The 20,989-nt window shown below is 40.0% G+C and overlaps 1 non-coding gene across 1 annotated transcript; it reads right to left on the reverse strand.

Moving 5' to 3' along the window:
* Window positions 1-20,268: 20,268 nt before the first annotated feature.
* LOC114797532 (U6 spliceosomal RNA) lies at window positions 20,269-20,375 on the reverse strand. Its single transcript, XR_003750905.1, has one exon. It is a non-coding gene; the product is annotated as a U6 spliceosomal RNA (small nuclear RNA).
* Between the last annotated feature and the right edge of the window lie 614 nt (window positions 20,376-20,989).

The raw sequence follows: 20,989 nt of genomic DNA on the forward strand, positions 1-20,989 counted from the left end.
TATTGCATCAGAGATGTTTTTAATCATGACATATTTTTTTTATGTAAGTTATACATCTTTGTTTATGGGGATGTTCAATGAGCATTTGTGTCTTGCTGCATAATTTGTTTTAAAATGTTTTATAAAAAATATCTGTACAGTAATAAAATACAACTGTGTCGTTCTCTGGCAGTAGTTCACTGAAGCAAACAGCAGTTATCTGGATAATTATCTCTCAGCTGTATATACACTGATCTGCAGACAGGAATATCACACCCCCTTACTGTGAGTGTGTGTGTTGTAGTGAGTCTAGTAGGGTGCAATGGATGTGTTTGATCTAACAGCCCTAAAGGTTACTGAGGAGACCTGTTTAGACAAACCAAAACCTTGAAATTCGCATTTGTCTAGATCCACAATTAATCAATATCACTCCCGAGGTCTCTCAGCAGCCCAGTACTTCACATTTCCAGCCACCAGAAAAGCCGGCAACAGCACAGGCTGTTGTGAGACCTCTGAGACCTGACTGTCTGTTCAAATGCAAATACACTTTTAATAGCAACATGTAGTGTTTGAGAAAATGGACAATGAATATGTATTATTTCATGATCAATCATCCAAACACCAAACTGCCAAGGTGCAACTGAGATCCCTTTGATCAAAGTACCATCCCCACACACTGCTCCCTGGCTGCCTTTCATTGCTGCCCACTGCTCACAAGGTGATGGGCTAAATGCAGAGGAAACATTTGGTTGTGTTCTCTTGCTGTGTATCACAATAACCAAGTGACTTTCAAAAGTCAAGTCAAGTTAACTTTATTTATAGAGCACTTTAACAGCAATTCCACTGCACCAAAGTGCTGTACAGGCATAAAAGGACACACAGACATATATAAGAACACAGTAAAATACATGGATGGTAGAAGCTAACAAATAGGGATAAATAAAATAAATAAAGTTATGAAATGAATATACTAAGGTTGACCTTACTGTAAGGTCCAGCATTACAAGGATGGTATAAACACCAGAATCAGCAGCTATCCATGCTATGTAGGCTTTACAAAAACTGACTGTAATGGTTCAAGGATCTTGTGCTTATCCAAATAGGACTGAATCTGGGACAGGACCAGTTTTTCCAGGAGCTTCGAGATAAATGGGAGTCTAAAATGATTTAGAGTGGAGGTGTCTAGATGAGGTTTCTTGATCATCGGTTGCACTAGAGCCTGTTTGAAGTATGTTGGAACAATGCCAGAGGTAAGAATACTATTAAGCAATGTTTGAATGCAGGGACCTAGATAAATAATGATTCAGGACAACATCATTGATGTCGTAAAATCACTTCCTCAATGATGGACAGAGAAATTGGCTCAAACTGACTGAAGTATGTTGGGCATGAGGATGGAGTAAAAGGGTCATTAGAAGGCAGTGTAATTAGAGCTTTAATATTTTAAACTTTGTCCACAAAAAAAAGTGCCAGTATCAGGGGAGGCTTCCAGACAGTTGGCATGAGTACCATTAAGAGCAGCATTGATGGTACAGAAAATAATTCCAGGCTTGTGACAATTGTTAGAAAATATATCAGAGTTTTGACAGTTTCCCACATGTGCACTGTGAAGGTATGAAAGATTTAAGCACAAATACTCAAATGGAAATTCATTTGGCAATTGGCAATGCAATATTCAATCAGAGCATGCAATTGTCAATTCAATATTCAATCTGGTCATGTAATTTGATATTACACTGTGAAATTGTCAATTCAATGTTCAAAGAACTGATGTAATCCGTAGCTCATTTCAAAGTATTTTGATTAAAAACAGAATATCAATTCATTGAATTGCATTCTGTTTTGCCATGGTTTTTCTGCAAATTTATTCAAATGGTAATTAATTTTGCAAATGGCAATTCAATGTCCAAAGTGCTGATGCAATTCTTTAATCGTTTCAAATTTTCAAATAATAAATAGAATAAGAAATCACTGAATTTAAAATCATTAAGCAATTTTTTTTGCAAATGATTGTGCCTTCACTAACTACGTCACTTCCTTGTTCAAGGCCTCACCACCAGAATTCATTCAACTGAGTGATTAGTTAATTTAGTGATTTGTGATTCTCAAAGTGTGGGATGTGAGAGACCTTTGGGAAAGTCATACAGAACTTATGTTTAAGATCCAAGTAATTTCCACAGCAGAACAAATAATTGGCAACCAGTTCATTCACTGTTGTCAGAGCAGTGAAACCTTTTCTCCCTGCCGCTCCCCTTTTTATATAGATTTTACAAACACATTTAGTTTGTGAATAAAGTATAAGTATTGGATCAGTATCACCCATTGCTACCTCTACTGCATCTCCATCACTTCCCCATACAACATCAAGACCAGCTCAGCTCAAGCAGCTGACTAATCCAAGCCGACTTATAGGATAGAAATTTTGAACAAAGATTTACAGGAATGATAAGATTTACAACTCTATTCTATATACAGGATTATACAGAGTTTTGATATTGGGTGTGTTACTGGGATTTTAGATATTTCATGTTGGTAACCTCAGTGAAGAAACAATGGAACCACTTGACAGATATTAAAATTAAAGGAGACAGAAAGGAAGCAATTCCCAACTGTCAGACCGCTCAGCAAGGCGGGCCTTCACTATATAGAGCACGTCCATGTTTAATCGCTTCGCTCACTTTATGAATTTGTGCAAAACACGCAAATGCAATGGAGATAGAAAGGTCTGTTCAGCTTCTCCGAGATACCACTGTGGCACTTGAAGAGAGGAGTTCAAGTCAACCTCCAGACCGGCCGGTTACTGTGTCACTTCTCTAAATGAACAAATCACTATGTTGAATCGATTCTGGTGCTGAGGCCATGAACAAGGAAGTGACATTGTTAGTGAAGGCCTGCCTTGATGAGCGGTCTGAAAGTTTGAACAAGTTTGCAGATCATCAACGTCACTTCTGCTTCATTTATCAGGGCCTCACAAGAATACATTCAACTGAGTGAAACCGAGTGTTTTTTTACATGCTCTACTCGAACATACCACTCAGTTTCTCTCGGGTGAATGTATTCTAGTGAGGCGCTGATCAATGAAGCGAAAGTGACGTTGTTAGTAAACGTTATTAGTGCCAAATAAAAATTTTCCACATGAAGGTTTAAGTACATTGTCCTGACCGTAACATTCCACTGACCCTGTGACCCTACATTACAAATGCTTATTTGTTATCTCCAGGCTGATGCAGAGGATAATTACTCAGGTCTTTCTGTGAGATATGGTAATACTTTAACTTTGGCCATTTTTGTTGGGCTTGCATAACCAATGGTTTCTGCTGAAGACCACACACCTTTTATACCCAATTGAATGAAAAGTCTGTAACACACTTTCATCACTTAATGTTCCATCATTCAATGTTCAGATTGTGTGAGTGTGTGTATCATTAACAACGTTAAAATATATTAGTAATATATATATATATAGGTTATATAGAAAACGTATTCAAAATAATTATTATTGTTGTACAAAAATCGGGTATTGAGATATATGACCATATAAACAAATGCTGTGACCTGTTGCACGCTGAAATAAAATTTGTTTTTTAGTGAAATACAAACTATTTTTAAGAAACTTTTATTTTTCTTTAATTTGTGGTGCCACCTGGATGAATGGTGCTTTTAGCATTTGCCTATGAAATCAGTTTTAAATTCATTAAATTCATTTTTTTCCATTTTAATTCTTCTGAAATCCATATTTTCACTTATAAATATTTACTCACCAAAAACTGTGTTGTTATGAGTGGATGTGAAAAAACTACAATATGACATATCACATTTAAGACTCGGAATACAAAAAAAAAAGTTGTTTACATTTGCATAATGAACTAGAACCATGATAATGAAATCACATTTTGAATCAGCTGATTTGATTGCATGACCAAGAGTGCGAAACATATAGGGCAAGTTGTCCGAATTCGACACAGACAGCCTCTTCGCCATAGCTGACTGAGAGTTTACATTGCATGTATTGCATGAGGGGTGTGGGTGGTAGTAGCCTAGTGGGTAACACACTCGCCTATGAACCAGAAGACCCAGGTTCAAATCCCACTTAAGTCGCTCTGGGTAAGGCTGTCTGATAAATGCTTTAAATGCATTAGTATGTGTGTGTCAAATCCCCGTCTAGGGCTTGGGACACATGACAACAAACAAGGGTGCGGTGGGAGTACACAAATACCAGGCCCAAGTGAAATATTGTGCTTTTATTTACAGTGAGTAGTGAACAACCAACAAAACCTAAAGTGCTTTAAACAACAACAACAACACAACAATTCACAGGAGGACAACACACCATGAAAGGAGAGACTATACAAATACACAACAAAGCCACAACTAACCACACTAATCACTAACACACAACAAAGGCTTCTCAAACTCTACAATACAAAACTCCAAAACTCTCCTCTCGCTTCCTCCTCCTCCACAACAATGAGCCTCGAATGGTAGCTGGAATGGTCCTTAAGTAGTTCTCTGTCCTGTGCGTTGATTGGCTGCCAGTTGATGAGGGAATTGGTGAGCGGTACCACCAGCGGAGGCCCACTTACCCATCTCCGCCCAGCAGACAGCCTAAAAGGGAACACGCACAACACAGAGCATTCCAAGCCATTCTACGGCCCAAAATGTTTTTGTGTTTATTATAAGCATACATTTTCAAGATGATTGTTGATTGGTTCAGGAAGGACAACATGGTTGTTTATTTTAATAAAAGCAATAAATATTACTTATTTTATTTTACTTATTTTACTTTTTCAATTGCTCTAAGAAAGCATCCTGGGTGATTTTTTTAAACTGAATGCTAATTCTGACATTATTTTGCATTTATTTTTCTCTTAATTGAATTTTACTTTGTACTTTTAAGTTTAGGAACAATAAACATGTATTGGAATGTAAAGAAATATTTTTTTTCTACTCCAATATGGAAATTAATTGCTAAATTAGTCAATTAATGTGGAAAGTCAAGAATTTAATCAAACAGATTAGGAAAAATGAAATGTTACATGCAATGATGCATCTGGGTTGAGCCCCATAGTGACAGGGATATGTAGGTTGTTGGAGAGCTCAGCCCAGATAATGTAACAGGGTCTGCAGGAACCACCCAACCATCACTGCCTGACTGTTCCCTTGAAGATGATACCCAGAGGAGAGACTACAAGAGGAACTGATGAGTTGGTGGTAGTCTTGGTTTCTGAAGTGAGGTCACATGTCTGAGACTATGTCCTGAAGGAACCAATGCAGGCAGACTACATGCTCCAGCAGACATTCAGTGGTGGACTTGACTGAGGGAGCTGCATACAATGCTATCAGATTTACATGTACATTTACATTTAGAGCATTTATCAGACGCCCTTATCTAGAGCGACTTAAAATCAGTAGTTAAGATTCTTGCTCAGGGACACAATGGTAGTAAGTGGGATTTGAACCTGGATCTTCTGGTTCACAGGCGAGTGTCTTACTCACTTACCCACTAGGCTACTACCACCCATCAGATGGATGCACTAGGAAAACCAATGAACAGTGGTGAGAATTGCATTGTATTTGCCAGTCCAGTAACAGGAACAGGGGAAACACCACACAGGCCTGGAGAGTCAAGGACATCCTGAAGTGAAGTGAAAGTGGTAGTGAAGTGGAGTGGTTAGTAGTAGCCTAGTGGGTAACACACTCGCCTATGAACCAGAAGACCCAGGTTCAAATCCCACTTACTACCATTGTGTCCCTGAGCAAGACACTTAACCCTAAGTTGCTCCAGGGGGACTGTCCCTGTAACTACTGATTGTAAGTCGCTCTGAATAAGGGCATCTGATAAATGCTGTAAATGTAAATGTAAATGAAAGTAAAGCATAGCAAGCACAGAACACAGTACACAAAACAAAAAGTCCTCTGCATTTAACCCATCACCCTTAGTGAGCAGTGGTCAGCCATGAAAAGTGCCACAGTGTGTGGGGACGGTACTTTGATCAGTGGCACCTCAGTGCCTTTGTGATAGTAGGGGATCACCAAAGTTTCTCCTCATCCTCTCTGATGTGGATCAGCTTGTATGCTGAGTGGAGTTCTAACTTAGTGTAGAGATAGTATCCAGGTTGATGTTGGTGAGTGGAGGTTAGTAGTAACCTTGTTATGTCTACGGTAATCAAAAACACAGCCCCAATCCTTCTTGGATCTGAAAAAAAAAAAAACTTTCTCTTGCACATGTTGTGGAGGGCTAAATCGTGCTATAAATTCTTCCATCACTATCATTTCTGCCAGATAGAGTTTGAACATTTTCAGGTAATAACTGTAAATTATTTTATAATTAAATGCTTTACTGATTCTAACTTTAAAAAAAAACAGGCCAGACCTGTGAAATGTACTAGAGCTGCTGACCTCTTTCTGAAATGAAAAAGTTAATATTTCTGTTACATTTATGAGCACCCTTTGGAATGGGCACTGCTGTGTTATTCCGAGCGGAATTAATGCTGGAATGTTGTGGAATGAAATGAGAAATGTCTGGCGTTGGAGGAATGCTGGAAGGCAGCTGCTGTGATCAATCACCCGATGAGCTTCATCAAGGCTGCCATTCACACACGCCTTCTAATCTCCCAAACAGTGTGCATCCAGTTCACAGCTCTGACAAAAAAAAGTCCAGTTCAAAAGTTCAGAATTAAAAAATGTCTAAAGAACTTCAGGTCATCTGGATCTATAAGACAACTTTTGATACCTACTGGCCTTCTTACATGTCTAGGAAGGTTGCAAATAAAAAAAGTATCATTGCACATATTCAGATCTAATAGGACCTCAATTTTTTTTCACGGACAAGCTGTCAATCATACTCTGCTGAAACCACACAGGACCTTAATAAACACATTTAGACATGATAGCATTTCATTTTCTTCCGGTCTTTCTTGTTGTGTGTTTTTCTAGGTTTTCAATCTGTCAGCAATCCATGTTTCATTTCAGAAATTTACATGTCCTTATAGACGCAGCCATCAGCTTCATGCAAAATCAGGTGACTCTGGTACAGGTCAACACTGGACTGGTGGGAAACAGACATTTATTCATTTCTAGAGTAACAGCAATTATTACTTAATATATATATATATTTATTAAATGTTACGCAGAAGATAAAGTGAATGAATCATTTAGAATCTACTGCTGCTGATCTGAACGTACAGATGAAGCCCCTGGGGTTTTTCGAGCAATTACCCCCTCCCCAGCTGCTGCAACCTCTCAATAGACCCCTACTTCTCCAACGGTCTATTCAGGGGGCATTTCTTAATGGTGCCAGTCCCAGCACAATCACATCTAGAAATGCCATCAAGCCCCAGATTTCCATTTCAAACAGATGCTCTTGGAGGACTACAAGGGAGGAAAGAGAGGTATAGCTCTAAGATCTTTTTATAAAAACATTGCAGTAGCCAGTGTGTTTTCAATGCAAGGAGCCAGTGATTCCAGTCCTCAGCATTCCCACATCCAGTAACATAATGAATGCACAGCTTATTAATGACCATCTCAGTGGCAATAAACAATGTGTCAAATGTGAAGGGAGAAAACAAGAGCACTTTACTTTACTTTATTTAGCAGACACTTTTATCCAAAGCGACTTACAAGAGGAAGACACCAGCAATTCTCTGATGATTTCTATAGAATTTTGAGTTTACTGTTAACATAGATGAACAATGAAGCTGGCAGGGCCAAACACAAGCCAATTACTGTATAACACTCTGAATAGAGACCTTTATAAAAACATAAGAGAAATATTGACCTATGTGCTCTGTTCTTCCACTGTAACCAATCCTGGGACATAATAAAAATGAAAAACAATAATTGAATGTGGGAATCTGTGCATTAGTTATTAACATATTAATCTTACCAGAGAAAATGCCAGTACTTTAAAGAACCCATCCAACACTCCAGGTCTCTTGTATATAAATTGCCAATCCTTGACAGTCTGTGTCTTTCCATTTTCATGCACTTTGTCATTGCTGCACCTTTTCAAGTGTGTGTATGTTTTTGGGGTCCATTCCGCATTGTTTTTTGTTACTTTGAATCTATTGTGTTCTCATCTGAGTGATGGCGTGAGGCACGATTGCATGACAGTAAAGGTTTAATCATTAAATGTACATGAACTGAAACCATGAACTGAAACCAGACATAGAAGCCATAAATTGGCATTAATTTCTAAGGTGAGTCTGAACTGAAAGGGAACAGCACAATTGTGAACATGTACAGACATGCTCAACCACCACTTAGTAGCAACATAAGCGTGGAAAATAAGCAGTGTTTAAATAATGATAGTAATTTGGAAATAAGAGTTACATAGGCTACTAAGGATATGATACCACCTGTTGGACCAGAGGCATCAGGATGTTACAGTTTGTAATGCCAGGGCGGTGAGATGGAGAGATGGAGAAATGCACAAATTGTCAACATGGCGAACAGATAGTTATAAACATTCCTCCCATTTCCGGACCCCTGTGCTCATTAGCATATACAAAGGAATAAAATCTAAGAATTAAATGAGCAGCATTGGTTGTATTGAGAAATAAAGTCTCCAGCCTGCTATGTGCTATGGAATACGGAAACTGCTTTTGCCTTGAAATAACATACCACGGCCTGAGAAATGGCTATTTGAGCGGCGTGTCAGGGGTTATCCACAGGCGCCGAGTGCCCGCGTTTAGTTTCACCGCGGATATTTGGACAAGCAGTGTTAGCCCCGTGTCGCTAATTAGCCTAACCTCCCAGTGGATAGACGAGAGTTTCACGCCGCAACGAGCCATATTACCTGCAAAACAATTCCGCGGCTCGCACACCAGCCAGGCTATAGTGCATGTGTTTGAGCAAATGCTCCAGACATGGGGTATACAACATGCTTTTCATTTTAAATACATGTTCTTAATTCCAAACTAGTCCCTTGTTTTGTTAAATTATATGACTAAAGCTGTTACCTGTAAATGTAAATCACGTTTTAATTAAGTACTCGTTATCGGCGAGTACCGAAATGCAAGTACTTGTACTTGTTCTCCAAAAAAGTGGTATCGGTGCATCCCTACTACAAACCCAGCAGTTAACGTAACTTTTAAAAATTCAAAAAGAGGCAGAACATTTAAGACGAGTACCCAGACTAAGTAGAAACATAATCTGCCAATATACCTATCCTACGTTAACGTTAGCGATAGTTTTTTTAAAGATTAATGTTAATTTCAAGACCTTCGGTGACTGCATGGCGCCTGCGAAACTGACCATTTTACATTTTATAGTGCAATAAATGCGTTCTCATTCGGCTAAAAACTAACTTTAAGCGATGTAAATAGTTACTTACATGTGTTGCACGTTGTATAAATCCCTCAAAAACTCCAAAGAAACCCAAAACTGGTCCGGTACATGACAATGAGCACGATTTCGTTGTCCTGCTGCAGCATGTGAGTGGGTCGTGATGTTTTATTTTGGATATAAACACTTAAATAGAGTTCTATAGAAGCAATATATTGTGAAGTAAAAATTGTGTCAGTAAAAAACAATTTTTAATAGGTAATAATAAGTTACAAAAACAATCACACTTTTTACTTATGTAAAACTTACCTCAATTCAAAAAGAAAAGGGAATCAATTTATTGGAAGAAATATACTTTTAAAAATGTATTCTTATTGACAACACCCTTGAAGAGCTTTTTACAATGTAGACTCATCTCTCCCAAAGAATCTGGACATCTGTCGCCAAACTTTTATAGAATTATAGAGTATTGGATTTTTCCTCACTGAATCATCATATTTATGGGGACTTAACCCATAAACCATAAGACCTAAACCATTCCCAAATTAATCTGGAGTGGCAAGCCCAGTTATAATATGAAATGTTGGGCATAGCCAATTCCATTGGCATCTGGCGCTTTCCAGTTGAGCAGAGATTTTCCTGATTAACCGTAAGGGTAACACCTGAAGAGGGTACATTAGTCGAGGGAGAATATTCATCTTGATTAAACTTTTTCTACCAAGCAGTGAAAGAGGAAGTGATTACCAGTGACTTAGATCTCTTTTAAAGGTATGACTAATCGGACCATAATTAAGTTTCCATAAATTATTTAAATCAACTGGCACATTAATCCCAAACAAATCCAGATTTTGACCATTTAAAGGGGAAGTTAATTATAGATTCAGTATCAAAATTACCTAAAGGTAATGCTTCTGATTTGCTAAAGTTAATTTTGTACCCTGCGATTAAACTAAACTAATGTTGCTGGTATAGATCATTCAGGTGATGATAAAAACATGTCGTCTGCATACAGTCCAACTTTGTGCTCATCGCCTCTTATCCACATACCCTTTATATCTGCGTTCTGTCTCATAGCCTCTGCCAGAGGTTCCAGAGCCAGTGCAAACAAGAGAGGGCTCAGCGGGCATCCCTGTCTGGTGCCCCTGGCAAGTGGGAAAGGATCTGACCATAGGCCATTAGTAATAACACAAGACATAGGAGAATGGTAGATAGTTTGAATCCATCTTAGAAATTCTCCCTCTATACCGAATCTGCTGAGTCCCAAACAGGTAACCCCATTCAAAAGCATTTACTGCATCCAGAGATACAGAAATTGCCTCACTGTTTTGTTGACTAGTATATTGTATGACATTCATTTCCTTATATTTGTGATAGAAAAACGCTTCTGTATAAAGCCCATCTGGTCTGGGTTTATAAGGTTAGGAAGAACCACCTCAGCTCTTCTAGCCAACAGCTTAGAAAGTACCTTAGCATCAACCCCAATTAGGCTAATAGGTCTATAAGAACTGTATGAATCAGGTGGTTTATTCTTTGTAAGAATTAAAGAAATATTTGCCAAGTTCAAAGTGGGCAGAAGCTGACCATTTTTCAGTGAATCTACAAACATTTCAGTAAGTGATCCTGCTATTTCTGTTCCCATTTCCCTGAACACATTCTATGCTCGATTCGAGGTTGCAGAGCCCCAACCCCCCACCTCCATCTCTTGGAGGAAAGAATGTTTCAACATTCTCAGTAATCAACTGAATTCAAATTCCATTTTCCTTTTCCATTTGATTCAGTGTACAAATCTGATCACCACCATCACTTGCCAAATGAGCTTCTTTACATATTTGTAACACTTTCAAATATGCATTATAGCAGACCTTAGACTTAAGAATTAATCAAAATGTGTGATTATATGACTTTAACTGACTCTTTCCACACACTCGCTCATAATTCAAGGCTGGTCCGGTCTTTAACTGCCCTGCCTTTTGCCTTGCACCTGGATAGGCTTCTAGATTTGACCCTTTTCGAACCGACAACCTTCTGATAACAGGTCTGTTTCCTTACCCGCTAGGTATAAGCTACAAGAAAGTCTCTGTACAAGAGTGTGTGTTCCTCAGAAAAGATGGTGGGGCAATTGTCTTTAATCCATTCTTATACAGTCGTAGAAATGACCAAAATCAAATTTTATACACTTTGCAGACCCTTAAACTAATTCATTCTGAGTTGCTGCTTTAGATCTGTATGAACCGAAAATAATATTATTTATACAAGCAGCCATAGGTCTCTCTATTTCCCACAAAACTGTGAGAGAAGCCTCCTCACAAATCTAACACAGGGAGTCATTCTACAGGATTGATCCACGCTCAATTTGCTATTCCCTTGAGTGAGACAAATCTGGCAGAGAGTCTGCACATAGTCAGCACTGCTGAACTTCACTAATCTCATCCTTAATTAGTTTCACTTATCAGTCTTGCTGACTCTTTTAAAATATAGGAAGCTAAAAGTGGATACAAGAGAGGAAGAAGAGAACATTGCTGGTTGTAAATGTGTGTGCAACTGCTTTTTCGTTTTCCCCTGTCTTTTATTATTCCAATTCTTAGTGTTTATTTAAATTCAGTGTTACCATAAAACTCACTGAACCCACTGCTCCCAAAGGAGCATTTAAGCATTAATGGTTGGGTTGTGTGTGTGTTAAGAGGTGTGTTGGGCAAACTGGTATGTCAGGCTGATTGACGGCCCGGGGAGGATGTGTGGACCATGTGTTCCTCTTTAATTGAAAATTGAGACAGTGTCTAAATTAAATTATCGATTTCTTGCTGCTGGTAAAGACAGTTGGATTTGTGAAAGGGGGAGGGGTTATGAGGCATGGTGATGGCCGGAGGAACGTGGGTCACAGAGGACAAGGAACACGGGGGAATTTTGTGCTGCTAAATGGACACTGGATTGAGGTAGGGTCAGCAGTTTGGTTCATTAACATCATATGTTGGAAAGTTATTGATAAACATATACAAAGCAGACAGGAGTGTACGCTGCATGGCAAACATGAAACATTTCTCCTAAGTACAGCTGACTTGATTAGATTTGTACTTTGTACTTTTAATTGATCTAGTTTTGGTAGCTAACAACAATAGAAGTGAAGTGTTTTTGCCAAAAAAACAAAAGAAAACTTTGTAAGATTTTCACATACAAATATAGTAATAAAGCAGTGGGGGCAGTGGTGGCCTAGCAGTTAAGGAAGCGACCTCATAATCAGAAGGTTGCCGGTTCGAATCCCGTTCCACAAGGTGCCACTGAGGTGCCACTGAGCAAAGCACCGTCCCCACACATGGCAATAAAGTTGTGGTTTTCAATAACACATAAAAATGTATGAACCTGGAATCTCCCATCTTACAGGGCAGTCCCACATTATATGCATATGTATTATAACCGCTGCTTGTCCCATCAAATGTTGGACTCTGGGCATAGGCCCAGAGATCTTCGAATGTATACATTGTTTTATGCCAACCTATATTTTCCCAACTTGCACCCAAGGTATCTCTCTACCTTGGATATCCCATTCTACTCTATATGGAACAGGGGACAGTATAAGTGACACTCTATAGGGCACTGTATAAATGTAGGGAATAGGAATAAGATAAGATTGGCATACAGAAATGAGACAACATGCACATGTGTTTAAGAATTAACAGGGAGTGAACCCATCTGTTTTCTCTGGCTTTTTGCTAAAGTCCTAGACCCTCATTTCACTTCATTTTGAAGCAGTGTCAATTATAAAGTCCAGTTTATCACAGAGTCCCCCTGTTAGACACAGACAGTTAAAATTCACCCTAGTTAGGCTGTCCTAGTTAGGGTACCGGGCCACTGTAGCACCAATATACCACTATAACCAGGGGTGCACATAACTGGTACGCAGTTACGCATGCGCGACAAAAATTAGGAATGCGTAGTGACAATTGTGTCACCACGCGCCTTTGCGTACTTGACCATCACGTTTTCAACACCACTATCTCATTTAATCTTACACGTTGCTTGTCACCAACTAAATGTCCAAAAAACAACAGACATTAAGCAGCTTCTTTGGCGTTTCGCCACCAGCTAAGAAACGCCAACCGGAGCCAGAGCCGAAGAAAAGATTTTTTTCGGAAAAGTGGCTCCAAGATGTGCAGTGGCTGGAAGCTAACAGTGAGCGCACTGAAATGTGGTGCAAGATTTGCCGCTCGCATCCACATATAGCAGACAAATCAGGTGCGTTTTACAGGGGCTCAAAGAATTTTAACCATCCTTTATTTGAGAAACATGAAAAGAGCAAGGAGCATGTGAATGTGGCGCAAGTCATTGCTAATAAACAAGCTAGCCGAGAAGAAATGTCCAGTCGCCCGCTTAATAGATGGCGAGACAAGCTAAATGAAGAACAGCAGCAAGCTCTGTCTAATATTTTTCTCCTCGCTTTCCATAAAGCTAAACACGCACGTCCCATGTCTTCATATTCTGAGGATATTCCTTTACTGAAGCGGCTAGGAGTAAATGTCGGAGTTGCATATCATTCACGTGAAGGGGGCACACGAATCGTGCAGAGCATCGCTCACACCATCAGCGGGGAGTTACGAGCCAAATTGCAGTCTGCCGAATTTTGGGGGCTGCTTTTTGATGGATCTGAGGACATCACAAAAACTGAGCAGGAAATCGTTTACATTGTGTCTGTGTCCAGCAACGGAGAATTTACGTCGGACTTTCTTGGACTGATTGAACTGGGTACTGATCGAACCGCGCAGGCCATAACAGACGGACTTGTGAGACTTTTCCAGAACGCAGGCTTGAATGACTGGGCAACAAAGTTGGTCGCTGTGTGCACAGACGGGGCTGCTGTCAACGTCGGTATGTACAACGGCGTTGTGCCAAAACTCCGGCAACTTGCTGCAGTTAGAGAATCCCTTGTGCACATTCTGTGCACGGCACACACACTGGAGAATTGCTTAAAATCAGCTGATCGCAACGTTCCTTACTGTGAGACATTTAATTGCTCCGTGGTCAAGCTGCTGCAGTTTTATTTGCAAAAAGGTGGAGCAAAAAAAATAGCTGCCCTGAAGAAGCTGTGTGAAGAAAATGGGATCCCCTTTGTGAAGCTGGGTAAGTTTCATAATATCAGGTGGTCTGCATGGAGGCATGAACCACTGTTAAAAATATCAAGACTATTGCCAGCCATTAAAATGCAACTGGCTACGAGTGATAACAGTGACTTGCAGCATATCTGTACAGAGCGTTTTCAATGCTTTCTGTCAAACATGCTTGACATTGGCAACATTTTAAAGACCACATCCATTAGGTTTCAGAAGGAAAAGCTGATTATTGGAGAATGTAAGGATGAACTCATGGTGGCCATTGGACAGTTCACCCTTCTGCTTGATAGTGAGGGCCACTACAGAGCACACACTGTTTCTAATGCTGATGCTGACAGAGACAAGACAAACTTACTCAGGGGGTTAATTGAAGAGTTTGAAATCAGATATGACTCCCTCAAGTCATGTGATCATTTCTTAGTATTTGATCCTTCAACATGGCCTCAGGAAAAGCAAGACCTCCACATTTTTGGAAACATAACTGTTTGCAGCATTCTCAAGAAATATGAGGCCATCTTGCATCTTGACAAAGACACCACTGTGACAGAATGGATGCGCTTAAAGCAGGCAGGAAAACGCCTGGGAGCCTCTTCTGTGTATGACTTGGTCCAAATAGTGAATACAAGTAACCCAGATGCTTACTCCAACATCAACAAGGTGGTTAAGCTGTCTCTTACACTGCCTTTAAGCAGTGCAGCTTGTGAGAGGGGATTCTCACATCTCAACTTGATAAAAACCAAGTACAGATCTCGTCTGTCACACGCTCATCTCTCAGCCCTGTTGCACATTCACCTGTCAAAGCAGACCACAGAGACATTTGACCCAAAGCCAGCTGTTGACCTGTGGATGGAGACCGTTAATCGGAGGCTCAACCAAGGACAGGCAGGTGCATCTGCAGCATGTTCATCATCTACCATGCAGGAAGCTGAAGCAGAGGTCAGTGGGAGCAATACTGAGGAGGACAGTGAGGAAGACTGCACTTATTAAGACCACGCTATGTATGGGGTGAGTACCAAACACCATTTCCTGGTACTCACCTGAGTAGCTCACTAAAAATATTATGTGCACCCCTGACTATAACCACATATTTCAGTATCGGTCGTACAGTGCAACCGTCTGCCGCTGCTTCTGTTTGTTTTTCTCCGAGACACGGAATCAAGCGCCCAGACTACTGGCAGACCCCAGTGAAGAGACCAGCAAATAAATCCTGGTTCCTGACAACTGCTAAACAAGGACAAAACATGAAACAAACCAGAGGGTCACCACAGCCACCACCACCATTACAACTACAGCTTCAGGGATCTTCAAATGGACCAGTAGCATCATAATGGACACGTAATCTACACCATGACACTGAATACATCCTGGACTTCTCCAACCCTACAACTGTAGGACTTATTATTATATCATCCCCAACCCTGCACTGACACCATTTGCAGGCTCACTCTACCCTGGAAGGGGGTCCCTCTCTATATCACTCCTTCCCAAGGTTTCTTCCTTTTTTTCCTCTCTCCTAGAGTTTTTTTCTATGGAGTTTTTTCTTGTGTGCAGAAGGGTCAAGTGTGGGGGGTGTCAACTGTAGGGCCTGTCAAAGCCCATTGAAACATACTGTATGTGATTTTGGGCTATATAAGAAATAAATGTTGTTGTTGTTGTTGTTGAACCGATATTCTCAACCACTATAGAAGAAGACCTGTTCCATCTGATGTTGAACAACAAAACTGTAGAGGCAAAATATTCAGAAACATTTTTTCAATAGAAAAAAAAACTGTGTTTGGAATTCTAATAAAATAATTGCACAGACTGGGAGATGTTGAGAGATGCAGATGACCACTTTGTGGACTTTGAGTAGAACAGAACTTCAGTCACCAGCTACATCAGCAAGTGTCATCGAACCGAAAGTTCTCTGCAAGGCTGCGCAACCTGGTGAAAATCAGGGACTCTGCCTTCTAGTTAAAAGACAAAGAGGCTTATTCTACAGCCAACCTCGAAAAAGCAATCTTATGCAGAGAAAATCAACAGTCACTTCACATCTTCAAAGGACACACAGTGCATGTGGCAGAGGATCCAGACCATCACAGGCGGCAAGCCAACTCATCAGGTCTGCAGTATTGACCCGATATTAGCAAAAAAAACTTCTTTCCACACTTTGAGGCAGAGATCAGAGAGCAACTGAGGAAGACAACCCCTGTCTTTCCACTTCAGACATCAAAATGACCCTCCGCAGAGTAAACCCATGGAAAGCAGAAGGATCAGGCAACATTCCTGGTCAGGTGCTACGGAAGTGTGCTGACCAGCCTGCAGATATCCTCACAGCCATGGTACTTGCATGCCTGTAGCACTCACACCCATCATTATAAAGTGCTTTGAGAGGCTGGTGGAGACCCAACTACCACAGACCCTGGACCCACTTCAGTTTGCATTCCGCCCAAACCATAAATGATGCAATTCTGTCTGTCTTGCATGCAGCTCTCTCCCACTCAGCAAAAAAGACGGCAGAAGGCTGTTAAATGACTTCAGTTCAGCATTCAACAATGTCATTCCACAGAATGCGTGGGTTAAAATCAGTTGTTTGCATGGCAAAGATATTTAGAAAAATAGACTGATGGAGATAAAATCAATCACACAATCATTCAATTGAGGCAATAGGTGGGGAAGAAAAGAGGACTAAATGACAGGACCCACACAATCCTGTGATTCTCTCGTCTTCAAAATAAACTTCGCATCAACATTTATTATTTTTTAGTTTTTTAACAATTTGTACCTTTACCTGTTTCTTGATTTACAATTGAAATTACAATTGAAATTATCGCAATTGTGAGTGCTGATTATATTAATTCATGCTTTTGATAAAAACTAAAATACAAGGGCACAAAAAATATTTACACAAAAAACAGTAATCAAACAATGTCTTAAAGTTCAGTCATAGCAACTGGACTTTCTTTCTTTGATGTAGAGACGTAATGTAAAGAAAGAAAGTCCAGTTGCCATGACTCAACTTTCAGACAAATTCACCTGGATGACTGAGAATCTTCACAGACAGTAATAAAACAACTAAATGCCTTGTCTGTAGGAAACACTGTGGAAAGAGGAGATCATGCAAATTGTCATACTGAATCCTACACTGAGTAACACTACTCATTTTCCATATTAATGCATCATGAAACATCCACAGCTCTATTCTTCATATTTTTCTGTAGGGCTTGTAAATTCATACACTTTTTTAAAACAGCTGAAAAGGTAATATCACATCTATTTTCAAGCAACCTTGTCATGTAACATGTGCTGTTAAGTCAATGTACAGCACATGTTCAGTGGATGTTTAGGAGTTCAGCTTCTGCCTCTACAGAGACTCTTATCCTTGAGAAGGCCTACATACCAAATATTAATGGAAGTATTTATTTTCATTTATTTTATATGATAAGGGAATTTGACTCAGATTATGAATAGTCATTGTATTATTTATCATGTACAGTTTATCAATTATCATTTATTGTACAATTCCAGACACATTAACCTAGATTTAAGTCACAGAATCTTTCAGAATTAATTTCACTTTGACATCCTCCACATTTTGCCATTGATTAACTCTATTGATTAAGGCCTTCTCCTTACAGTTATAAGCATATTTGTACAATGTTTAATTACTGATGCTACAATTACCCTGAGCCAATAAGCTCAAATCAATACATCCTGGCACAAACCCTTGTATTTAGTGCAATACAGGGAAACACAACTAGATGAAGTTGCCTATAATAAAGTATAAAGTGAAGTGATTGTCACATGTGATACACAGCAGCACAGCGAAATTTGTCCTCTACATTTAACCCATCACCCTGAGTGAACAGTGGGCAGCCATGACAGGCACCCGGGGAGCAGTGTGTGGGGACAGTGCTTTGCTCAGTGGCACCTCAGTGGCACCTTGGCGGATCGGGATTCGAACCTTCTGATTACGGGGCCGCTTCCTTAACCGCTAGGCCACCACTGCCCCACAGCCTGGCTGTGAGCAGCAATCAAGTTTTAAGGTCAGTGAGATAACTTTATTTTAAAAGAATATATAACCAGGACCAGGTTCTGACCTCCAAGAGCTGTTACTCCAGGCATTCTGGCACTAAACAGAACGTCAATTATACAATTTTAAAAATGCACATTTATACATTATGGTCAATCATGAATATTTTGTCATGCGGATAATTATAATGCTTTGTGACCAGATGGATTAGTGAGTTTTATTGACTTTCAGTCAGTCAACTGTCAGTTTTTTTTTTTTTATTTCATTTTCACATGAACTGAACTCAAGGAACTCAGAGGTGCTATTTGAAAAAGCAAATTTTTAAATTTGCTGTTTTGTTTCAAAAACAGTCTCAAAAGACAACATTGTAAGATGACTATCCACAATGGAACAGTTTATGGGTTTGTAGATTAAGAGGGAGGAACACTTTAACCAGTCCATGATCTGACAGGGAACAGTATGTGAAGCTGGGGAAGATAACTGTCAATACAGTTGTTCCTCAGGGATGTGTCCTTTCCCAACTGCTCAACCTACATGGCTGCAACTGTTAAACTTTTGAAGTTTGCAGATGAGTTGTTGGACTCATTTTATTTATGTTTTTGTTTTTTGTTTTGGTTTGGCTTTGTATTCAAGTGCATATTTGTTAACAGGGAGTAAGAGTCCGTTTTATTTATTGTTTATGGATTTATTTATTTATTTATTTATATAATGTCTTCCAGTCCCAGTGTTAAATGTTCTTTGGAAATTAAAACTTATTGATCATTGAAAGGGTGTACTTGCATTAATATGCCATAATCATTACATCAGTTGAAAACCTTCTCACAATGACAATATTATTGTTTTTTAATAAAACAACGTCCTTTGGCCCAAGAACAGAATCCAACTGGGTGGTGAAGGTTGGACATCAGAGATTGCGTTGACTTTGTCTCACTCCATTAATTATTAGCAATATATTTTCAAACTCATCTGATATTAACTAGACATACAGACAACAGAAGCACAGTAGAAGCTACAGGAATGAACTGTTTCTATTATATTAACACAAGTATATTACTATATACAGTGGTGGCCTATCGGTTAAGGAAGCTGCCCACTACTCAGTCAGAGTGATGGTTAAAAGCAGAGGACACATTTCGTTGTGTGCTCCATGTGCTGTACTGCAGTGTTTCATAATGACAATCACTTGACTTTGCACACGACAGGGGAAACATCCTCAAACAACGACCTGTCGTAGAACAGGAACGAACAGGGCAGCTTTATACAGGCAGACACAGGTGAAAATCAGGAAACATAATAACACAGTAAAAACACGAAACCGCAGACCCGGAGTATCCCCTTTCGTACCCTAGGTATGACTCCCAGCGTGCCACTCAAAACAGTCTATAAAGGGGGGATGGAAGTCCATATCCATGAGGGGCCGCTTCTCCTCACCTTGAACACCACCAGACATGGGAACCATGGGGCAGGCATACCATGTTTTTGAACATCCTGACCCTGAACTCCACACCAATAGTGTACTGTGCTACATCAAGACCTGCATGGACACTGTCAGAAAGAGAAGCCTATGTGGGTCAACCCTAACCAGAAATCCTGGATGACAAGGGAGGTTCAGCAGCAGCTAAAAGGAGGGACATCCCTTCCACCTTTGATGCACACTAACTTACCTACAGGGCCAAAAGGGAAAGTGAAATGACAGCCGCCCGGGAAGCAGTGTGTGGGGACACTGCTTTGCTCAGAGGCAGCTTGGCGCCTCGGGATTTGAACCAGCAACCTTATGATTACAGGGCCGCTTCCTTAACCGCTAGGCCATCACTGCCCCAGGTCTATTGAGGATGGTGCAGCTGTTGCTCTTCAAAGTGAAGTGATTGTCACATGTGATACACAGCAGCACAGCACATGGTGCACACAGTGAATTTGCGTGTCATCCTTGCGCAGTGGCCATGCTAATCTTCTCTGTATCGTTCCAATTTTAGTATATGTGCTGCCGAAGCAAGCACATATGCAACCCTGACCCACCTGGAGCATCAGGGGAGCTATGCATGCCTCCTTTTTATAGAATTTGCCTCTGCTTTTAACACCATCATTCCTCAGAGATTGTTGTATAAGGTGTTAGACCTGGGACTCCCATATTCTACCTGTCTTTGGATTTTGGACTATAGGTATGATATTTAATTTCCACCTCCAATTTATATTTGGTATAATATTAGTAGTATATTATTATATTCTATATAGTCTTATATTATATAGTCTATATAGTCTTATATTATTATATTCTATATAGTCTAGCTTTCTCCTTTTTATAATGTAGTAATGTATGCTTTTCTTAGTTCAGACTTGTAGGTTCAGGGTTGTAGGTGTTCTTACGCTGTTTTGTTTGAAAACATGTTTTATATTCTAGTTTCTTCAAAATAGCCACCCTTTGCTCTGCACACTCTTGGCATTCTCTTGATGAGCTTCAAGAGGTCGTCACCTGAAATGGTTTTCCAACAGTCTTGAAGGAGTCTCCAGAGGTGTTTAGCACTTGTTGGCCCCTTTGCCTTCACATTGCGGTCCAGCTCAACCCAAACCATCTGGATTGGGTTCAGGTCCGGGGACTGTGGAGGCCAGGTCT

The sequence above is a fragment of the Denticeps clupeoides genome, chromosome 9 (assembly GCF_900700375.1).
Source record: "Denticeps clupeoides chromosome 9, fDenClu1.1, whole genome shotgun sequence".
Lineage (NCBI taxonomy): Eukaryota > Metazoa > Chordata > Actinopteri > Clupeiformes > Denticipitidae > Denticeps > Denticeps clupeoides.